Source organism: Somniosus microcephalus, chromosome 3, assembly GCF_052327205.1.
Source record: "Somniosus microcephalus isolate GS21.2 chromosome 3, FLI_Smic_1.0, whole genome shotgun sequence".
In the NCBI taxonomy this organism is placed as follows: domain Eukaryota; kingdom Metazoa; phylum Chordata; class Chondrichthyes; order Squaliformes; family Somniosidae; genus Somniosus; species Somniosus microcephalus.
This window is the reverse complement of record NC_140989.1, coordinates 340,506,482-340,530,690: the sequence shown is the minus strand read 5'-3', so window position 1 is coordinate 340,530,690 and position 24,209 is coordinate 340,506,482. Positions and strand designations below refer to the sequence as shown.

Here is a 24,209-nt window from a genome sequence, read left to right as displayed (position 1 = left end):
TTAATTCACCACTTACCTTGTTAAAATCAGGCCTTGCAACTGCTTTTTAAAAGCGTAGCTGCTGGAGACTTGCCCTCCCGGAGAAAGCTGGAAAAAAAATGTAACTTCCAGGCGCATGCACTGCCTCTCCGGTATACGCGTTCGACCTCTGAACCCCTTCCTTCAAGGGAACAGATGTTCCGGTTTCCCGTGCATGCACGAAACCGGCACTTTCGTTGGGCCTACGGGTGAGTACCCAGCGCGTACTCACCCGTGGAGACCCGAATTTCTGGGCCAAGGTGTCGAGAGCAGCGGCGATTGGGAGGGTGGTTTAATGTGGGGTCAGGAGGAGCACTCCTGCTCCTCCTGGCTCCACATTCAGGTATTATCTGGTCATTATCACATTGCTGTTTGTGGGACCTTGCTGTGTGTAAATTGGCTGCTGCGATTTCCACATTACGACAGTAACTTCACTTCAAGTAGTACTTCATTGGCTATAAAGCACTTTGTGATGTCTGGTGGTTGTTAAAGAAGCTATATAAATGCAAGTCTTTCTTTTATTACTTACCACCTTTGTTGTAGGCGTTCCATAGGACGGCTTTCCCTGAGTGCAGTCTGTGATGGTGCTGGCTGCTTCAGGGCAGACCCTTGTTGGAGCTGGGACCATAAGCAGGCATTAGGCCACTTACTTGCATATGCAAAAAGCCTAATGTCTGCTTCAGGTGTGTCCTTACCCAATATGGCGGGTGGCTGCCTGCTATTTTGGGGCCTCAGGCCGCATAGCGCCTGAAAAATGGGCGATGCCCAGCCCAATGTCTAGGCCATCAAGTCAAGAGGTGACTAAAGGCATGAATGAGGGTTTCACTGGTATAGGGGCTAAGATAATGCCCAGAGGCAGGTGATGTTAGAAGTGAAAGAAAAAGTGAGGGATGGGACATGAGGTTGTCAGCTCTGTTCGAAGTCAACTAAGATGCCAAGTTTGAAGGTAGATACGCTGGCGGTTAGAGCGCACACCGGCAACATTATAAGTGTAGAATAATTTATTGAAATCCTGCGCGTCTTACAAAAATCCATTTTAGATTTTCAAACGCCCCAGCACTTCACTCGCCACTTGCTGAACTCGCGCAGCACAATGTGACGCTAACTGGCAGAAAGGACCCCATACTTGCCTGAATGTGGAGCTGGGGCGAGGAGGAGTTTTCTCCCAACCCCACAAAATAGGACACGGGCCGCTCGCCCCCCACACCAAACGTGGAAGGGAGGGAAGAGAAACCATGGCTACAGATGCTCTGGTTATTGTAGTGTATGTACTTTGCAGAAGGAACTATATTCTGCAGCCCCTGTATACTGCAGTACCAGTAGTGACCACCCCTGTATATAAGCCTGTGTAGTAACATTTGCATAGTAGCTCCAGGTTGTCTCCATTCAGTAAAGACCTGTTATAACCAACTCCTGCAGTCCGTGTCTCAATTATACACGGACATAATACTGGCGACGAGCGGATACGAACTTACCTACAGTCTGCACCACCTCATGGGGATCCATCCCTGAAGTGAAGTTATCAGAGGTCGAGGCCAGAAGGAAGAAAGAAACAGAAGAAACGGGCGTCGACCGTGGGCATCCGCCTCTGAGTCAGCAGAGTTGAAGATTTGCAGGAGAGGCTGTCGAGAGCGGGGCTTGGTTATCCTGTCGATGGTGCTTCAGCTAATCGGGCTGGTGGCAGGTAGTACACTGATCCTTCCTGGGCTGCGGCGGTCTAGAGCTCGAGCGGGTGGCTTTGCAACGGGGCCGAGCAGCGTTGTCGGGAAGAGGAGAGAGAGAGAGGGTGGAGCACACAGGGCGCGGCCGGTGCTACGAAGCCGGGCAGCGTACAGACCCGAAAAGAGGGAGGCAAGTGTCCCGCAGGGTTGTTCCGACGACGGGGAAATAATAAAAATTAAACGTGCAGAAAGCCGCGAGGAGCTGCAGTTTGCCATGGGAACCGCGGAGAGTGGCGTTAGCAGCAGCACGGGGGGATGTGCGCGAAGACCATAGGGCGTCGCCATCAAGGCATAAAATGCCAGCAACAGTGGAGAAGACGGAAAGCGCGGGAGGCGCCATCTTAATCCAGCGGGGAAGAAGGCAAAGCACGGGAGGCGCCATTTTGTTAAATCGGGGCAGAAGGCAAAGCGCGGGAGGCGCCATCTTAGATTTCCAAGATGCCGAAGACTGGCTATATCACTGCCTTCGATAATGCAATAGAAGACTGGACCACGTATGTGGAAAGAGTCAAGGTATATTGCGAGGCAAACGAAGTAGCCAATGAGAAAAAGGCAACGGTACTGCTAAACTTAATGGGCGCAAGAACGTACGGCCTATTGTGGGACCTGATTACTCCAGCCTACCGAAGGCGAAGAGTTTTAACGAAATTGTTGCTATCCTACAGGAACACCTAAATCCTACACCTCTGCTGATAGCAGAAATATTTAAATTCCACAGGAGAACTCAGCACAAAGATGAGAGCAATGCTGATTACCTTACGGAACTACGCAAGCTATCAAAGCACTGCCAGTTCGGAGCAGGACTGGCAGATACCTTACGGGACAAATTTGTCTGTGGACTCCTGAGTGAAGGAACCCAGAAGAGGTTACTCTCAGAGAAAGAGCTGACGCTAGATAAGGCTTTCAGCGTGGCAGTATCGTACGAAGCAGCAGCAAGGGGAGCTGCGGAAATACAGCAAAAGCCACAGGAATACGGCACCCACGAAATGACACGGGGATTTGCAAAATGTTATCGCTGCGGCAGAACAACCCATGACCAGAAGGACTGCTGGTCCGAGGACAAAATATGCAGGCAATGCGGAAAGATGGGACACATTGCATGAGTTTGCAGGTCTGGGAAGAAGACCAACGACAACAAAAAGGCTACTAAGGAACCGTACAGGAAAGTACAAAAGATGACGGACAGTAGTTCCGAAGACCAGATGAGCGATAGTGAATCCGGGAACAAGAGACTAAGCTGTTTCAAACTTCACAACGTAATCGCAAAAGCGGATCACCGAACCATTTGGGTCACCCTCACGATAGCAGGGTCCCAAGTCAAAATGGAATTGGATACAGGATCAGCTTTAACAGTCATGAATCGACGAGACTACGAGCGGCTATTCTCACACATACCCTTGAAAGAGACATCCATTGTCTTGAAGACGTATACGGGGCAAAAAGTATACCCCAGAGGAAAAATAAGGGTGCCTGTCGAATACAACGGCAAGGAAATACGGAAATTGTATCTGTACATACTACAAGATGGTGGACCACCGTTATTGGGACGTGAATGGATCAGAAAGATAAGTTTAGACTGGCACTCCATTCAGGCACTGACGGTGGCTGGTAAAAAGGATGACAACGTCACTCCTGGACGATTGTCAACAACCTTAGCTAACGCCAAAGAGGTATTTCAACAAGAACTGGGAACTCTTATAGGCGTAACCGCCTCAATAAAAATAGAAGAGAATGCAATTCCCAAGTTTTCAAAGCAAGACCGGTACCATATGCAATTCGCCCAGCCGTCGAGGCAGAGCTGGAGAATCTGGAGAATGCAGGCGTGTTATCTAAGGTAGACTGGAGCGAGTGGGCAACACCCATCGTTCCTGTCATGAAGAAAACGTTAAACAATAAGTCTGAGGAGCCAAGGAAGGTTCGCATCTGTGGGGACTTCAAGGTGACGGTGAACCCAGTCCTTCACACAGTACAATATCCTCTTCCAAGGATAGAAGATATCTTCGCCTCACTATCTGGAGGGAAGCGTTTTACAAAAATTGACCTAGCACAAGCATATTTGCAGATGGAGGTTGAAGAATCCTCTAGGAAGTATCTCACGATAAACACTCGCAAAGGTCTTTACCAATATAATCGACTGGTATTCGGAGTAGCATCAGCTCCGGCGATATGGCAAAGAGCAATGGAACAAGTCCTGCAAGGGATTCCGGGGACTCTGTTACTTGGATGACATCCTAGTGACAGGTGAAGATGACAGTGAACACCTTGCCAACCTAGAGCAGGTGCTCACTAGACTACGTGAACATGGGTTACGGGCCAATCGCCCCAAGTGCGAGTTTTTTAAGAAGCAGATATCGTATTGTGACCACGTGATCGATGAAGAGGGGTTACATAAGTCCCCTGACAAAATTGAAGCGGTAGTTAAGGCTCCAGCACCTGAAAATGTGTCGCAACTGAGGTCATTCCTCGGATTGGTGAATTACTACCATAAGTTTTTGCCGACTTTGTCCACAATTCTGCACCCACTGAACGCCCTACTACAAACGGGAGTAGCATGGAAATGGAGCGATGAATGTAAGCGGGCCTTTCAGAAGAGTAAGGACCTAATCACTTCAAGAGAAGTATTGGCTCATGACAACCCATCACTACCGATAAGACTGGCGTGTGATGCGTCTCCCTACGGCATTGGGGCGGTACTGTCACATAAAATCCTTGATGGTTCAGAGAGGCCGATAGCTTTTGCGTCACGCTCGTTAACTTCAGCTGAGTGTAACTACGCCCAGATTGACAGAGAGGCCCTCAGCCTGGTGTGGGGGGTGAAGAAGTTCAATCACTACCTGCACGGTCAGAAATTTACTCTACTTACTGATCATCAACCTCTTGTCTCCATTTTCAACCCTCAGAAGGGCGTACCGATAATGACGGCACAACGGCTACAGAGGTGGTCCCTTTTCCTAGGGGCACACCAATATGACATCGAGTACAAAGGAACTAAGCAGCATGGGAATGCTGATGGATTGTCGCGCCTACCGTTGCCGACGGTGGAAGAAGAACTTGCAGTGGATCCAGTGGAGATATTCCACTCGACCATAGTCAAATGTCTCCCTGTGACGAATGCAAACATAGAAAAGGAAACACGAAATGACCCGACACTCTCCTGGGTCTATGATTTAACGGTGAAGGGATGGCCAGCACATGGCGAACCACTGCGGCCAGCATTCTCGCCGAGAAGAGAACAGCTGTCAGTGTGCAGAGGAACCTTGATGTGTGGATCCAGAGTAGTAATTCCACCCAAATTGAAGGATAGAGTGCTCAATGAGCTTCATGAGGGTCATCTGGGTGGGGTAAAAATGAAGAACTTAGCCAGAGCCTTTGTGTGGTGGCCGGGAATCGATAGAGAAATCGAAGAGATGACCAAGAGCTGTACAGGATGCCAGAAGGTCCAAAACGCCCCACCACAAGCCTCTCTACATCCATGGGAGTGGCCCTCATCTCCATGGCCAAGGGTGCACATTGATTTTGCTGGTCCATTTATGGACTCGATGTTTTTAATTGCGGTGGATGCACATTCAAAGTGGCCAGAGGTAATAAAAATGTCCTCAACCACCACAGAAAAAACGATCACAGTCTTACGAACCATATTCGCCAGGAATGGGCTGCCTGAACAGATTTGCTCTGACAATGGACCACAGTTTGTGTCTGAAGAGCTCCGGAGGTTCTTAAAGAACGATGGTGTTAAGCATTACACATCCGCCCCATATCATCCAGCCACTAATGGATTGGCCGAGAGGTTCGTTCAAACATTCAAGAAGGCTATCAAGGCAATGTGTAATGAAGATATACCCCTACAACACAAGGTGGATAACTTCTTGTTTGCCTACCGGAATGCGACACATGCGGTTACCAACCAAATTCCAGTCATGATCTTCAATCGAAGACTACGATGCCGCTTGGATTTGGTTAAGCCAAACATCAGAAGAGATGTGGAGAACAGGCAGTTTCAGAATATGAATGAAAGGCCGACCAGGAGTTTTAAGATAGGTCAACCAGTTTTGGCCCGGGACTACCGCACAGAGAAATGGCAGCCAGGAACGATCTGTACACGGCAAGGACCTCTAATGTATACCGTGGACGTTGCAGAAAGCATTGTAAGACGCCATGCTGACCAGATTCTAGAGTCACTGGGAAACGTCAACTCCACACCATGATCTGATACACCTGGTGATGAAACCGAAGTACCAATTGCATCTACCTCAGAATCGGTGATATTGGAAGCAGACGAACCAAACAACGACATTGATCCCGACTCAACTTTGCCAGAAGAACCTGATACCCCAAAGAGGCGTTATCCAGACAGAATCAGGAAGCCTCCTCAAAGGCTGAACTTACATTAGTTGAAGTTAAGCAATTATATCTAGCAACTGTAATTGTAAATATGTTATTTCATTGTTAATCGAATGTTATGTACTGTTTAGCTAAAAGGGGAGGAATTGTAGTGTATGTACTTTGCAGAAGGAACTATATTCTGCAGCCCCTGTATACTGCAGTACCAGTAGTGACCACCCCTGTATATAAGCCTGTGTAGTAACATTTGCATAGTAGTTCCAGGTTGTCTCCATTCAGTAAAGACCTGTTCTAACCAACTCCTGCAGTCCGTGTCTCAATTATACACGGACATAATAGTTATGATCGGGGTAGGCAAGAGTGGAAGCAACCGAGGGCAATCCCAACAAACTGGTGAATGGAGGAAAGGCATTGGAGGAGAATGGTGTGGTTGTCAAAGGCCACAGAGAGGATGAGGAGGGATAATGCAACACAGTCACAGAATGTCATTCGTGATTTAGTTAGGGATGTTTCAGCAGTAATCAAAGTCACGAGCAGCATTCTCTGCTGTGGGTGGATTCAAACAGAGTTGCAACAGAGCCGAGCACTGACCTAGGAGGCGACAATATTTTCAAGGACCTTTTGGAGAGAAAAGGAAGGTTGGATATGGGTCAGAGTTACTGAGGACAGAGGAGTTGATGAAGGTATGGGGACAGTGCCTGAGGAAAGGCAACCATTTACAATATTGGCTGAAATGGCGGTGGGGGTGGTCAGGAAGAAGTTTTTTCATCAAGACTTTAGTAGGAATGAGGTTGGAGAAGGAGCTGGTAGGTCTTGTGGAAAGGGGGGTGGAGATGGAGAAGGAACTAAAGAGAGACTAGATCGTAATGTATTTGCTCGGTAAATCTCAAGATGGTCTACGAGAAGGACGCTATTGTTAAATCAAAGAATTTTTTAATGTAAATGTTACAGAACTGCCAACTGTAACATTACTTGGTTCATTTTGTTGTCTTGCCATGAGAATGTGACTTCAGGAGTTCGTGCTCACATAATGCCTGTAAAGACTGTATGCTGTAAAATTGCTATTTTATTCTGAAAAGTATTTTTCTTACACGTTCTTGGTGAACTGGCTCAAGGCTGTAGTATTTGAACTGATTCACTAGCTCACTTGTATTGCTGTTTCTGTAAATAACTCTATTCATGATCGGTTAGTCTGTTCTGAAAATACGTCAATCATGCTGATATCCAACACGCAAAGCCAAAGAGTTCCTATGTACTATGCGGTAGCAGTAAATAAGAGCGTTCCATGTTTCTATGAACACTTAGTCCCAGATTACTTTGTGCATAAAGCCCTTTATTGGTTCATCTGATGGGAGGGCTTGCCTATGGAAGCCGCCTTTCGGTGTTGGATATGAGCAAAAAATACTGGAGTAAGCCGGAATTGTAACACATTGTTTGACGCAGTTTGATATCCGTATTGTTCAAGGTTCCATACAAGGACCTTTACTGTTACTTTTGTTGTATAAATGACCTGCAAGAAGTTTATACTCATTCCAAATCCTGTTTCCTAGTAAATGACACAATTGTTTTCTATACTACAAATCTGTAAAGATCATTGATAAAACAAAAAAGCTGAGGGCATAGCTAAACTTCCTAAGTAGTTAAATGGGAAGCACCTGATAGTGCTTATTGCAATCAATTCATTTAATTTCATTCTCCATAAATATAAAGGTTGAGTTTTATTGTCCCTTTTCTCTACGCAATGAGTTGCAGTTCTTAACTGGACCATTGTAAGAAAGCACAAAGAAGGCAGATGCTTTGCCACGAAGAGGGAATTGATAGCTGCCTCAACACAGTCACTTTTGTATACGTCTTACCAACAGGGCAAAGACCCAAAAGTAGGTTATCTACCTGCCCTTAGGTCAGTCGTAAGCTATTGTGACATTCAGCAGTTCATAACTTCATTACATCAAGAACATAAGCTTTATAAATTTGTTCTCAGGATTTGGACAACACTAGCAAGGCCGCCTCTAGTTGCCCTGAGAAACATAGAAACATAGAAGATAGGAGCAGGAGTAGGCCATTCGGCCCTTCGAGCCTGCTCCGCCATTCAATGAGATCATGGCTGATCATTCAAATTCAGTATCCTGTCCCTGCCTTCTCCCCATATCCCTTGATCCCTTTAGCCTTAAGAAATATATCCAACTCTTTCTTGAATATATTTAATGAACTGGCCTCCACCGCCTTCTGTGGCAGAGAATTCCACAGGTTCACCACTCTTTGGGTGAAGAAATTCCTCCATTTTCAGTCCTAAATGTCCTACCCCTTATCCTTAGACTATGACCCCTGGTTCTGGACTCCCCGACCATCGGGAACATCCTTCCAGCATCTAGTCTGTCCAGGCCTGACAGAATTTTATAGGTTTCGATGAGATCCCCTCTCAATCTTCTAAACTCCAGTGAGTATAAGCCCAATCGACGCAATCTCTCCTCATACATCATTCCTGCCATCCCAGGTATCAGCCTGGTGAATCTTCGCTGCACTCCTTCCATGGCAAGAACATCCTTCCTCAGATAAGGCGACCAAAACTGCACACAATACTCAAGGTGCAGTCTCACCAAGGCCCTGTACAACTGTAGCAAGACATCCTTATTCCTGTACTCGAACCCTCTTGCTACGAAGGCCAACATACCATTTGCCTTCTTAACCGCCTGCTGCACCTGCATGCTTACCTTCAGCGACTGGTGCACAAGAACACCCAGGTCTCTCTGCACTTCCCCTTCACCCAATCTATTGCCATTCAAATAATAATCTGCCTTCCTGTTTTTGCCTCCAAAGTGGATAACCTCACATTTATCCACATTATAGTGCATTTGCCATGTTTCTGCCCAAACACCTAACCTGTCCAAATTGTACTGGAGTTTCACGACATCCTCCTCACAGCATACCCTCCCACCCAGCTTTGTGTCAGCTGCAAATTTGGAGATATTACATCCAATTCCCTCATCCCGATCATTAATATATATTGTGAACAGCTGGGGTCCTAGGACCGATCCTTGCGGTACCCCACTAGTCACTGCCTGCCACTCGGAAAAAGACCCGTTTATTCCAACTCTTTGCTTTCTGTCCGCCAACCAGTTCTCTATCCAAGTCAATACCTTGCCCCCAATCCCATGTGCCTTAATTTTGCACACTAATCTCTTATGCGGGACCTTATCGAAAGCCTTCTGAAAGTCCAAATCCACCACATCCACTGGTTCTCCCTTATCTATTTTACCAGTTACATCCTCAAAAAATTCCAGTAGATTAGTCAAGCATGATTTACCTTTTGTAAATCCATGTTGACTTTTTCCGATCCTGTCACTGCTTTCCAAGTGCTCTGCTATTACATCTTGTATAATGGACTCTAGCATTTTCCCCACTACCGATGTCAGGCTTGCCGGTCTATAATTCCCCGCTTTTTCTCTACCACCTTTTTTGAATAGTGGGGTAACATTAGCTACCCTCCAATCCATGGGTACTGTTCCAGAGTCTATTGAGTTCTGGAAGATGACCAGCAATGCATCTACTATTTCTAGGGCCACTTCCTTAAGTACCCTGGGATGTAGATTATCAGGCCCTGGGGATTTATCGGCCTTCAGTCCCATCAATTTTCCTAACACCATTTCCCTACAAATACTGATTTCTTTCAGTTCCACCCTTTCATCAGACCCTATGTTCCCCGGTATTTCTGGGAGGTTATTTGTGTCCTCCTTTGTGAAGACAGAACCAAAATATGTATTTAGTTCGTCTGCCATTTCTTTGTTCCCCATTATAAGTTCCCCCGATTCTGACTGCAAGGGACCTACGCTTGACTTCACCAATCTTTTTCTCTTCACATATCTATAAAAGCTTTTACAGTCAGTTTTTATGTTCCCTGCAAGCTTACTCTCATATTCTATTTTCCCTTTCTTAATTAATCCCTTTGTCCTACTTTGTTGAATCCTGAACTGCTCTCAATCCTCCAGGATTATTGCTTTTTCTGGCCAATTTGTATGTCCTCTCCTTGGATCTTATGCTATCCCTAATTTCCCTTGTTAGCCACGGTTGAGTCACCTTTTTTGTTTTATTTTTATGCCAAACTGGGATGAACAACTTCTGTAGTTCGTCCATTCGGTCTTTGAATGTTTGCCATTGCCTATCCACCGTCAACCCTTTGAGTGCCATTCCCCAATCAATCCTACCCAACTCGCTCCTCAGACCATCGTAGTTTCCTTTATTTAAATTGAGGACCCTAGTTTCTGAGTCAACTACTTCATTCTCCATCTTAATGAAGAATTCGATCATATTATGATCGCTCCGACCCAAGGGGCCTCGTACAACAAGATTGCTAATTAATCCTTTCTCGTTACATAATACCCAGTCTAAGATGGCCTGATCCCTGGTTGGTTCCTCGACATATTGGTCCAGGAAACCATCCCGTAAACACTCCAGGAATTCCTCCTCCACAGTACTGTTACTAATTTGGTTAGCCCAATCTCTATGTAGATTAAAGTCACCCATGATGACTGCTGTGCCCTTATTGCACGCTTCTTTAATTTCCCTTTTAATGCCATCCCCAACCTCCGCCTTACTGTTTGGAGGTCTATAGACCACTCCCACTAATGTTTTTTTCCCCTTAGTATTTCTCAATTCTACCCATACAGATTCCACATCATCAGAGCTAATATCCTTCATTACCATTGTGTTAATCCCTTCTTTAACCAGTAATGCTACCCCACCTCCCTTTCCTTTTTGCCTATTTTTCCTGAATATCGAATACCCCTGGATGTTGAGTTCCCAGTCTTGGCCATCCTTGAGCCACGTTTCCGTAATCCCAACCAAATCATATTCATAAGCTAGTGGTGAGCCTCCTTTTTTGAGTCAGATAATTTGTGCAATTGATTGGCTTGCTAAGCCACTTCAGAATCAAATACGTAGTGGGGTGGTAGGTTCTTCCATTGCTTAAAGGACATTAGTGAAACAGTTAGGTTTTTATGATGATCCAGCAGCTTTTCCTGATGTTAGAAGTTCACATGGTGAGATTTGAACTCTCGACCTCTGGGTTGCTAGTCCAGTACTATAACCTCTGTACTGCCATGCCATGATTGAGTGTAAGCTATATAATAGCTGCAATTTTAAAAATATACTAGCAGATCTCCTGTGGCATTGTTGATGGTGATTACAAGAGATGCTGTTTTATTGTCCCCATGACCACATAAATGTTCCTTCTGTAGCAGATCTCGTGGCATTCGCACTGATGTGAAAGGTAGCTAAAGAATCTAAAAGCTTCTTTTGTATATTGGTGAAATAAAAAGGGGGCCATGGTTTGCCAAGGCACTTGGAATTAATACTGTATATTTTTGTAGTATTACTTTTTAAGTGTTTCCCCTTCACCATGCCCATAATGGATTTCATTGTGTCACCTAAACTGATGCGAATTGTAAGTTTTTTTTTTTAAATAGCCTCTTTTAACATTTGAGCTTATGAAAAAGGCTTTTGAATTGTTAAGGAACCTATTCAGTTAGTATTAGTTTTAGTTTAAGTACTTGTAAAGAATTCTTGCCGTTCAACAATTCACTGATGGCTTATGAAGGGGTATAGGTAAGTGGGGAGGAGGTCAGGAATTTGGGGTGTCACTCGACGAGGGGGGCCACAGGTCATGAGGTGTTCAGTGAGGAGGTGGGCTTGAAACCCAAGATGTTAGGCTTGAGGCCTGCCACGATACTAACCTATGAGGTGAAACTGGGGCAGCGAATGGCTGCGACAGTAAATGGGTCAGTTGGGTAGACCCAAGCCCTTGGCTTCAGGCCAGCCATTCACTCTCTATGATGAAGGAAAACCAACCAAGGATGGGTATGGGTAGGCTGAGGCCCAAAATCCGGTGTCTGCAAGTGGGTTGGATAGGTAAGGGGGAGGTCCACAAACATGCAAGGGGTTTTAAATACCTAATTTAAACAGGCAAAAAACATCCAAAGATTAGGTGAAAAACAAAATGGCAAACACTTGTGCCACCTAGTAGCGAGAGGCCTGCAACTACAACGTGACAGGTATGTAGGCTTTTCCCATTGCAAAAATGTTGGCACAGCATTTTGCCATTATAAGATGTTGACACAAAAAGTATGTTACAGAAAATAAGCTTTTGTGTACCATGTTCAAGACTTAATATAGATATTAACCATTACATAATCTTCAACTGTTGATTAATTTACACAAATGTGATGTGAAACCATCTTGGCCATGGTTCTCATTTCTTGATCACCATCATCCAATCCCTGGTGGAAGTGCAAATTTGGATGTTGGTGAGGACAGGATTGGACTTCCCTGTGATGCTCCCATCAAAACATATTACAATATAGGCTGACATATGAATAATTACTGTTTAGCAAGGTGCCAGAGGGAACGTTCCCTTGGAATTATACATCAGCAAGGACCTCCCAGGAATATCGGCAAACATAGGGACTAATGAGAGGGAGGAGCTGACAGAAATTAGTATCTCTAGGGATATGGTGTTGGGTAAGTTGAGGGGACTGAAGGCCGACAAATCCCCGGGGCCTGATAAACTACATCCTAGGGTACTTAAGGAGGTGGCCCTGGAGATAGCAGATGCTCTAAGGATCATCTTCCGGAACTCCATTGACTCGGGAACAGTACCCGTGGATTGGAGGGTAGCTAATGTTACCCCAATATTTAAAAAGGGGGGTAGAGAGAAAGCAGGGAATTATAGACCAGTAAGCCTTACATCGGTTGTGGGCAAAATGCTAGAGTCCATTATTAAGGATAAAATAGCGGAGCACTTGACAAATGGGGAAAGGATCGGACAGAGTCAACATGGATTTACAAAGGGTAAATCGTGTTTGACTAATCTGCTGGAATTTTTTGAGGAAGTAACTGGTAAAATAGATGGGGGAGAGCCAGTGGATGTGGTGTACCTTGACTTCCAGAAAGCCTTCGATAAGGTTCCACACAAAAGATTATCATGCAAAATTAAGGCTCATGGGATTGGGGGCAAAGTATTAACGTGGATAGAGAACTGGCTGGCGGATAGAAAACAGAGAGTTGGAATAAACAGCTCGTTTTCGGAGTGGCAGGCAGTGACCAGCGGGGTGCCGCAAGGATCTGTCCTGGGACCCCAGCTGTTCACAATATATATAAATGATCTGGATCAGGGAATTGGATGCAATATTTCTAAATTCGCTGACGACACTAAACTAGGAGGAGGGGTGGGCTCTGATGAGGATGTCAGGAGGCTACAGTGCGATTTGGACAGTTTGGGGGAATGGGCGGATACGTGGCAGATGCACTATAATGTGGATAAATGCGAGGTTATCCACTTTGGGGGTAAAAACAGGAGGGTAGATTATTATCTAAATGGCAATAGATTGGGAGATGGGGAAGTGCAGAGGGACCTGGGTGTTCTTGTGCACCAGTCACTGAAGGAGAGCATGCAGGTGCAACAGGCGATTAAGAAGGCAAATGGTATGTTGGCCTTCATATCAAGGGGGTTCGAGTATAGGAATAGGGATACCTTACTACAGCTGTACAAGGTGCTGGTGAGACCGCATCTGGAGTATTGTGTACAGTTTTGGTCGCCCCATCTGCGGAAGGATGTTCTTGCCATGGAAAGAGTGCAACGGCGATTCACCAGGCTGATACCTGGAATGGCGGGAATGACCTACGAAGAGAGATTAAATAGTTTGGGCTTGTACTCACTGGAGTTTAGAAGATTGAGAGGGGATCTCATCGAAACATATAAAATTATGGCAGGCCTGGACAGGCTGAATTCAGAGAGAATGTTTCCAATGGCCGGGGAGCACAGAACCAGGGGCCACAGTCTAAAAATAGCGGGCAAATCATTTAAAACAGAGATGAGGAAGAATTTCTTCACTCAGAGTGGTGAGCCTGTGGAATTCCCTGCCACAGAGGGCTGTGAAGGCTAATTCAATAAATATTTTCAAGAGAGAATTGGATATATTTCTGAAGGCTAAGGGGATTAAGGGTTACGGAGAAAAGGCGGGGACGGGGTACTGAACTGGTAAGATCAGCTATGATCTCAGACGAAGATCAGCCATGATCTCATTGAATGGCGGAGCAGGCTCGAAGGGCCGAATGGCCTACTCCTGTTCCTATCTCTATGTTTCTATGTTTCTATGAGTCAATGGCTTCCAAAGACGATGAAAGTAAAGAAAATTAACAAAATTTCATTTCTAAATTGGCTGTTTAAATGTAAAATGTTTTTTCCCAGGGTGTACAAGGATGGCTTCTGACCAGTTGTAGTTGTAAAATAGTAAATATGAAGGCCAGGAAATGCAAGACATCCTCCTCTATACTGCTATCAAAAAAGGGCGTCGACTGCCCACTTGTACTGAATGATGTGATGGATAAATTGTATTGCATAGTGTAAAAATCACAATGTAGCTGGGCTATTATTTACAAACTAAAAGCTATAGGAGTTTTATTGGTGACACAATATATTTTGTCAGTTCAATTTCTTGTGTATGGAAAAAAACTGCTACTTATAATAAGTTGATACTACTACCCACTGCTATGCATATGAAGGGTGTGGGGGGCAGGGGGATATCCATGCACAATGACCCAGAATTTCCTGTAGACATGCACCATTGTAATGGCGCATCTACATCATAGGGCCTGTTTTATGGCACAAAAGTCCCAGGAAATTATGGTATGGCTTAAGTAACTTACACCACACCATAATTTCACGGGGGTTTTGCACCACTCTGCCGCTGCCCTCACCAAAACAGTGAGAAGTTAGTTATCCTAGCTCTGCCCCTCCTGTTAAGATCGCTGTGGCATATTCAAATTATAAAAAACAGGAAATTTTGGAGTAATTTAGCCACTGGAGGATTAGGCACACAGTATATTCAAGAAGGAGTTAGATATATTTCTTAAGGCTAAAGAAATCAAGGGATATGGGGAGAAAGCAGGGACAGGGTACTGAATTTGGATGATCAACCATGATCTCATTAAATGGCGGAACAGGCTCGAGGGGCCGAATGGCCTACTCCTGCTCCTATCTTCTATGTTTCTAAGTCTAACTTATGGCATCCATCGCCAATATCACCATTGCAGGAAATTCCTGGCCAATACACCACAACTTGGAGATTCTTTACAGTACTAACTTAAACCATGGCAAGAAAACTTTGTTACTTTCACACTAATATACTTTCAATATAATATATATATATCTCTATCTATATATCCATAACCAAACAATGAGAGCACACTTTGTGGCCCCATGTTATTAAGGATCTTGTGCATACTGCCAATCTTCCTGCCATTACATGAAAACAGATGCCAACCTTACTGAACAGTACATTAAATAATTTAGAACACTATAGATCATATTAAAGGACCCTTGTGTTGTTCCTCTATCAGTATGAAATGTTTCATGGCAATTTGATGGAAGAAGTAACCTGGAGACATTGTGGCAATGTATTAAAATGGTAATCTTTGATTGAGAGGCACGTATTCTATTCCAAAAATATTTGTGCAACGTGGACAACAGTTACTCGATTATTTCTAATGTTGTCCCTTTATAGATGAAAATTAAATTTGGCCAATTTTTTTTTTTTAGATATTTCAATTATTGAAAATGTAATTGGTGCTATTAATATAGTCAATATTTAATTCTGGTAGATTGTAAGATTGCAAGCATTCATGGAATGTATCTGACTTCCCAATCAGCTTCCAAGAGGTTGTTGCTGTAACAGTTTCTGACATTCCTCATTCCCAGCAGTGTTGTAAGTTGCTTGGGTAAACTATCTGCGTTTAATCTAATCAAGCAAACTACTTTATCCCATTATTGTATACTTAGTGTTTTTTTATTCCGACATTTTACCCAGTCGATTACAATGTTACATGAAGGGAGGTCACATCTGATATTTAGCATTGTTACTTCTAAAAAAATATCTCTGGGCTAAAATAGGCAGCTGCATAGTTCTCTTGTATCTCACCGAGAGATCTTGAGATTGCAAAGAAAGAGAGATTTGAATGGGTTTACCTCCAATCTAATATGATTTTAAAACTTGGCTACAGTGCTCTGGTTTACAAAAAAGCTCAAATTTGAAACCCTCTAGTTATTGACAACCTGAAGGATTACTGAAAGGATTGTAAACTCAGATTGCTGAACTCTGAAGAACCGTACTGCTGATCTATGGTGTAATGACCTATGTTTTCTGTGCTATGTGCCTGGTTTAGAAAGGTTAGTGTGTCCTGTGCAATCTCTGTGACTTCTCAAAGTAGTTTTAGCACTGAAAAGCACATTTAGAATGCCTGTACAAATTATATTTCTCCCATTTTCGGTGACTCCTGTTACAGTCTACTCCCAATAATTCTAAACTATTTTTGCACAAAAAAAATCCAACAATTTAAATTAAGCAGCACAAACACTGCAAATTAAGAATTTTGTGCTTTAAAAAAAAAAGCTGGAATCATCAGATACTTTGAATAAAGAGGAGTAGACCATACTATCAGGGTTTTTGAAAAATTGTGCAAGCTATATATCCTTTCACTTTCTTTGAGCTGGAGGTAGATGGACAACAATGCTGCATAATCCTGATCCGGCCACTTGGAATATTATACAAATGGGACACTGGACTCGGCAAAATAAATCAAGTGGGTTAGGGCTACATAATTTAAAAGTGCTGCAGTAAGTTCTCAACCATGTTAAAAGTTCCTTTACCACATTTCACCACACTTTCTGTTCAAGCCACTCGGCCACCTGCATATTTGGGAATAAAGCTGCTTTATTTTGATGATTTGAATCATATTTTATGGTGCTTTTATAATGCTTCAGGGCTTGTTGTTGTGTTCTTTTGGATTTTGTGGAACATTGTGGACTCTGCTTTTACTAAAGCTATTTTTCATACAAGGAACATGTATAGAATAGTGACAGATCAGAACTGAGAGCGCTTGGGGCTAATGATAAATGGAACTCTATGAGCAAGAAAAAAGATGGGTCAGTGCTGAGAAGGAGAGAAAGAAACTTGGAATAAGTCAGACAAAGAAATGGAAACTGGTAGAGCTTTGTAATCTGTGACAATGATCCAGACTCTGAAGTAGAAGAATCTAGGCAGCTTAAAGGGATTCACTTCTCCTCAGTTGTCCAGTTTTGTGGGTGCTCTTGTAGTATGATTTTACTCCTACCAATCTGAATGCAGTGACCACATCTCCAGGCTTTTTTCCCAGCCCCAGAAAATTACCTCTGGAATACCCCAAGAATATAACCTTGGTGCACTCTCCTCCTCATTTACATTCTGCCCTTTGCTGAGATCATCTCTGGCATGAGGTCAGTTTTAACATATACGTTGATGATTCTCCATCACTTTCCTCAACCTTATGACCACCTCTGATCTTAGCCTGTCTGACACCAAGCTATGGATGACGCAAAAATTCCTCCAACTGAACATTGGGAAGACTGACGCCATAAGCTCCACCCCCTTGCCACTGATTCCATGACCTTGGCTTCCTATTTGAGTTGGAGTTGATTTTCAAACCCCACATCCTATTCATCACCAAAATCGCTTATTCCTACCTCTGAAACACCCACTTCCACCACCACCGAGAAACCCTTTTCCATGTTTTTGTCACCTGTAGAGTCGATTCCTTTTAATGTCCTCCTCGCTGGCCTGATCCATCCTCCATAAACTCCGACTTATTTTTGGATAAGAGTAGTGGAGCTTTTAATATGTGCCACTCACCCTTGTCTTTGTTGACCTACACTGGCTCCTTGTCCCGAAAAGCATTGAATTTAAAGTTCTTCTCCTTATCTTCAAATCCCTTCACTAACTCGTCCACCCTATGTCTGCAACCTTCTCCAGCTTTGTGCCCCGTCCCCTGCCACCCCACACACCATTCGATCCTTGAACTCTGGCTTTTGTGCATCCCACTTTCCCTTTGCCCCACTACTGATGACAGAGCCTTCAGCTGCCTCCCCACTACTCCCTGCAAATAAACTTACTAAGTAAACTCTTCTTCCTCTCCACTTTTCTCCATCTTTCCAACCATGATCTATTTCTCTCCTTATCCCATGGCATTTTCTGATGTTTTCTATGTTAAAAGTGTTATTAAGATGACCCTTGACATCAAGGCAGCATTTGACCGAGTGTGGCATCAAGGAGCCCTAGTAAAACTGAAATCAATGGGAAATGGGGGGGTGGGGGCGAACTCTCCACTGGCTGGAGTCATACCTAGCACAAAGGAAGATAGTTGTAGTTGTTGGAGATCAATCATCACAACCCCAGGACATCGCTGCAGGAGTTCCTCAGGGCAGTGACCTTCCCTCCAACATAAAGTCAGAAGTGGGGATGTTCGCTGATTTGCACAGTGTTCCATTCCATTCGCAACTCCTCAAAAAATGCAGCAAGACTTGGATGATACTCAGGCTTGGGCTGATAAATGGCAAGTAACACTCGCGCCAGGCAATGACTATCTCCAACAAGCGAGAGTCTAACCACCTCCCCTTGACATTCAACGGCATTACCATTGCCAAATCCCCCACCATCAACATCCTGGGGGGGGGGCGGCATCACCATTGACCAGAAACTTAACTGGACCAGCCACATAAATACTGAGGCAACAAGAGCGGGTCCGAGGCTGGGTATTCTGCGACGAGTGTCTCACCTCCTGACTTCCCAAAGCCTTTCCACCATCTACAAGGCACAAGTCAGGAGTGCGATGGAATACTCTCCACTTGCCTGGATGAGTGCAGCTCCAACAACACTCGAGAAGCTCGACACCATCCAGAACAAAGCAGCCCACTTGATTGGCACCCCATCCACCACCTTCTACAAGATGCGCTGCAGCAACTTGCCAAGACTTCTTCAGCAGCACCTCCCAAACCCGCAACCTCTACCACCTAGAAGGACAAAGGCAGCTCCCTCCCCAACAGCACTGTGGGAGTACCTTCACCACAAGGACTGCGGCAGCTCAAGGCGGCGGCTCACCACCACCTTCTCTAGGGCAATTAGGGATGGGTAGTAAATGCTGGCCTTGCCTGCGAAGCCCACATCCTGGAACAAATAATAAATAAAAATAAAAGTTGTTGGTGTTTATTCTGTGATTTGAAATGAATTTGGTAGCAGATTCACTCATCTAATGCAATGTGCCCTGCACGACACATGCATGTGTACTTTAACCTTTGTGTATTTGCTGCTAAAATGGTAAGACTTAAAAGCAGATTGTGCGAGTGTTTTTTGTTTGTTGTGAATTCTTTACTTTCTTAGTTACTGAATATTTAAGTAAATACACACACGTGAAGTATATTTACCTGTTTTGTGTGAGTGCAAGGCATTTTCTGCTAAAATTAGTGCATGTACGGTGTCACTTGGCCTGCACGGCCCCTTTAACGGGCCATTCAAAATTCCGCGCTTGCACGTTTTTTTAAATTTAAAAGCCGGCTCACCAGCTGCGCAACCTAAAGCCAAGATTGGTCACTGTCTCCACGCCTATGGGCAGTCAGCAATTTCTCTTGGACAACACTGGTTGTTCTACGGGGAAGTTCAAAATGTATGTTGCAAAAAGCATGAACATCATCAGACAGCGGCGGTAATTTTAACCTAATATGGGAAACCCAGGGGATCGAGTGGAATGCCGGTTTTACACCCCACCCAATATTGTTCTCCATTGGCTTCAGTGGAGAGTTAAATCAGGCGGGGTGTAGAAGCAGCATTGCACCCAATCGCATCAGTTTCCCAAACAGCAGGTTAGGCTGAAATTGCCCCCTGCTCCTCAGTCATTCTATGCTTTAGTAAGCTGCATTGGTGCTTTGATCTTGGTTGATTGACAACTTTATACCCAGAGAACTTTGACCTGGAGTTATAATACTGGAGACTTCTCTCAATAACTGTAGGTCAATTCTGAATTAATCATCCAAACAACACAGAAATCGCCTTCCACGCGTTTAGCATCACATTCTGAAAGGCCGACAAAAACGGTGTATTCAAAAGCCTCGTCCCATAATGAACTATATATGAAATATGTTCTAGGAAAGGTTATTTTAATCCTTTGTGGACAAATTCTATCATCATTGTTTTAAATACTGTATTTTGGGAATGGATGTTCCTCATAAGCCTCATTTTGCAGAGCTGGGAGTGCATAATGAGAATTTAGTCACGCCCGCATTCCCAATATGCGCTCCCTGCACATGAAGCTCTGCAGCATTAAAAATAACAATTTACTCTTTTGACTTCCTCCTGTCTCTTGCTATCTTGTGTAATATAAATAAATCTGGCAGTTGGCTTTGTTGGGTCAGTGGCATGCTATCCTACTCGCGACAGTTTTCAGTTAACAAGAGACTCTGTCAATTTGTGGAAATTGCCTTTCTGCCTGGGGGAGTCCAAGACAAAGCACGGGTCCAAATTAATAGCACTGTCAAAAGAACAGTGAAAAAAGGTTTGGGCCATTATAGCACTCAAAGTTAACTAAGCTGCTATAATTCATCAATGCACATACAATTCTTATAAATGCAACCATGATCTAAAATCTGTTTTTTAAAATTATAAGCAGTACAATAAATCATGACACCCTTCAGACATCAGATAGCAAGGTCCAGAAAAGATTTAATTGACCTATGTTCAGAAAATACTTTTTATTCATTGTGAGAGCACCTTCTTGGAGTCGGAAGTGATGTGTACGATATATTTCTTTTTTAAATTGTCCTATGAAGTAATTTTAAAAGTGCCGTTTAGGATGCCTTCAATCCATTTGCCAATTACATTTTGTAAAGACTTATAAGATGTAGAATGTACTGAATAAATTAGGTGGCTCTCTGGCATTTGCAGTAGTCCCTTTGCCTTTCCAATTAATGTCTCAGTAGTTACTTAGGAATAAAAACAATGTCCTTCTTGTCTTCACAGATGAGTTATCTTCATTCAGGTATCCTGAAGACAATTCTAAAGAAATCATCTTCTTGGAAGAAGATGGTCAGTTCAAAATTATGTTGAATACTTGGGTGTTGGAGAATCAAGTGTAGCTCCACCAGTGCAAAGAGCCCTTACTGACTGCCTAGCAGCAAGTATATACTTCCCCTGCAGTTGGACCTCCACAAAGAACTTTCAGCAGGAATTCTGCCAGCACCCCAGTTCTTCTGTGGTTGAGATGATTCCCCAGTTGAGATTAGCAGTGTGGCAACTGCTTTTGAGTCGGGAGTTCCCAACAAGCTTGGGTAGACAGTAATCTAAAAATGGCTCCAAAGGCATTGGCAGAACTCTCATAGCTTGACAAAGTAGCTGATCTTTGTGCTTAACCTTGGGCAGGGAGTTATTTAACTACTGACCTAATGGGCCAACATTTGCAATCGGAGGCTTCTCGCGGGCGGACGCCTCCAACCTGCAAAATGTCTACGAATTTACCTGATGGCTCGGGAAGAATGGCAGCTTGCGCTCCTGGGCGCCTCCGGGTCCGCGCGGGCAGCGCCCCACATATCCCAGGGGCGCAAGCGGTTCGTAGGCGCTCCTGGGATCACGTGGGCTGGCCCAACCAATGGAAGAAGGGGAACCCCATTCAACCTTTTGATGGTTCTGTACGTACAGAACTGTCAAAAGTATGAATGGGGATCACCTAAAAAAAAATACACCAACACATTAAATACATTTTTTAAATACATATTTAAAATTAAAATGCCATTTTTAAACAAATTACATTTTTTGAAAAAGAATTAAATGTTTTTACGGGACTAAAAATAAAATTACCTTTTTGAAGAGTTTTTTAAATTTATAAATGAGTTATCAAATTTCATTTTTCTATTTTTTTTAAAACTCTTAAGCTGGTAAAAGCAGGTCTTGCGCCTGTTTTTACCAGGCGTAATAATTGGACAGGAATTCAGCGGGCGGAAGTTGTGCAAAAAGTGCAAATCTCCACCCGCAGAGGCATTTTCTCCGGGCAGGCAGATGATCTGTCAAGAGATTTCTTGACGGATCGCAAGTGCCGGTTTTCAGCGCATGCGCTCCGCATGCCTGAATCTGGACCTCGCGTGGCCCCGACGGCCCACACCTCGTACGCACCCGTAGGGGTCGTAAAATCCAGCCCTTTATGATTGTGGCTCGCTCTGAACTTTCTTTATTCATGTCCATGGCAAATTGCAATTTTCATTGGTGAACCTGCATTCCCAGTGAGCTGAAATTTAAGAATGGAAGTAGCATGCTTCAGGATTAATAATATACCCTATAACACTGGCTTATGCACCAAAAGTAATATATGAAGCACTTCTGATTTCTTCAATATGCAAAAAAAAATCACACTGTCAGGACATATAGGCCCGGAATTTGTGGTCAGAAGCGAAGGCGTTTGTTGTTGGCCCCAAAGTACGCTCCGCACAAGGATCTCGCAACCCCTGTGTCGAGAACTTCGGGTTTCTGACCTACAATTCAATTCAACGGAACTTTATGGGGATTCCCTTGTTCAAACTGCTGTGATGTCAACAGGCTGTCTAAGCAGCCAATCAAAAGGCAGAATTCTCAGACAGCGAACAAGGAAGTGAGTAACTCCTTAAAATTCTAACTTTTTAAAATAGACAGAGCAAAAGAAAGATTAGGGCTCTCATATATGGTGGGGGGGGGGAGGAAATCCTGAAATAAAGATGGGCAAACTTTTTTTTAAAAGTGTAACTTTTTTTAAAGTTTCTTAATTTAAATTTTTTATTAAAAGGAACAAATTTCACACTGCACAAAATTTAAATTAGTTTTCCAGGCCCTTAACATTTGTTTAGCAGTCAATACGCTGTTCAAACCCCAGTTACAGCTAATCCCTTTGGGTGTAACTTTTAGTGGGGAATTTAACTGCGTACTTACTGCGGAAGAGCCGAAGTTTTCATCCATTTCAATGATTTACGAGATTTCACTGATTGCGGCTCTGTTTGGGGGGGGTGGAGGGCACAGCGCAGCCAGTTTCGGAGTGGTCACTGACAGACCGCAACTTTGGGATTTCTGCATGCGCCAAATCACCGAAGTTGCGGTCAGTTTCGAAGGCAGAATGATGGTGAACGTTGTCAGTTTGCTGTCATCCTGGCCATTGTTCAAGCTAAAACGACATTTTTTTTAAAAACAAGAAATAATTTTACATTAGAAGCGATCAAACAGATGGACAGGACAACAGACCTTAACCTGCGCAGATACTTTAAACAGTTTCTAAAATCAAAATAATGAATGAAGTATTCAAATTCTTAACAGCCAATTTTACCACCTCACTCCTGACCAGAATGGAGCATGTGGGGGGGCAGTTAAAATTGCGGAAGGGTGCTGCCATGTCTGCACTGACCGCTTGTCCTCGCCTGAGGCAGTGGAATTGAAATGTAAAAATCAGGGTCTGATGATGTTGTTCAGACCCCAAAGGCATTTTGACATGTTTTCAGCTAGGTCGGTACCTGGTGTTGGCCTCACCAGCAACTACAGGTGCCAAGACTGAAGAGGCCATGAGAATAGCTCTTGGGGCTGTCTTCAGCTGCTATCAAGGACAGAGGTAAGATTTTTAAAGGAACCTTTGAGTCATTTAGTGACTCTGGCAATAGGAAAAAGGGATCTTATAACTCAGTGTCTAACATAGAGTTTAATATCCAGATAAAATTAGAAGAAATTGTGGATTTTCCTGTTAATTGTGATATAACTAATTTTAGACCTGACATTTAATTTAACCTTTGCTGAGAAGATTAGCAATATTGTTGCATACAAGACATCTGTATGTTTGGACCTCCCTGAAAAGATTAGACCTGGCTTTTGTAGACTAACCAGCTCCTCAACTATAGTCCAGAATTAATATATCAAGTTGCCAGAAACCTCTATTCCATTGTAAGAGAACATGCTTTTCTTTGTACTTTACTAATTGTTTCAACATGAAGTTACAGGATTTGACCTTGTGTTAATATCCTTTGTTATTAATACACCTTGTTCTGGTTCTGCTACTTGAGTTGCAATTGGAGCCCTTTCCTCTGTGATGTGACTTTCATAGTGATGCTTAAGGCGCTGGCTACTGATCCTCCACAGTATTATACACAAGATTTAGTGTTTGTGTAAAGCAATATCTGTCATTGTAACAACCTTTCTGCGGAACCTTCAACATCTTAGTCTCTTGTCTGTAACTATTGTCCTGACTGGTAATTCAATGGGATAGATCCATTTG

General features: G+C 43.8%; 1 protein-coding gene across 4 annotated transcripts in view; it reads left to right on the top strand.

The window, feature by feature from the left end:
• Window positions 1-24,209, top strand: part of LOC147122285 (uncharacterized) — a 69,078-nt gene that overhangs the window by 15,559 nt on the left and 29,310 nt on the right. The gene's annotated exons all lie outside the window — the stretch shown is intronic.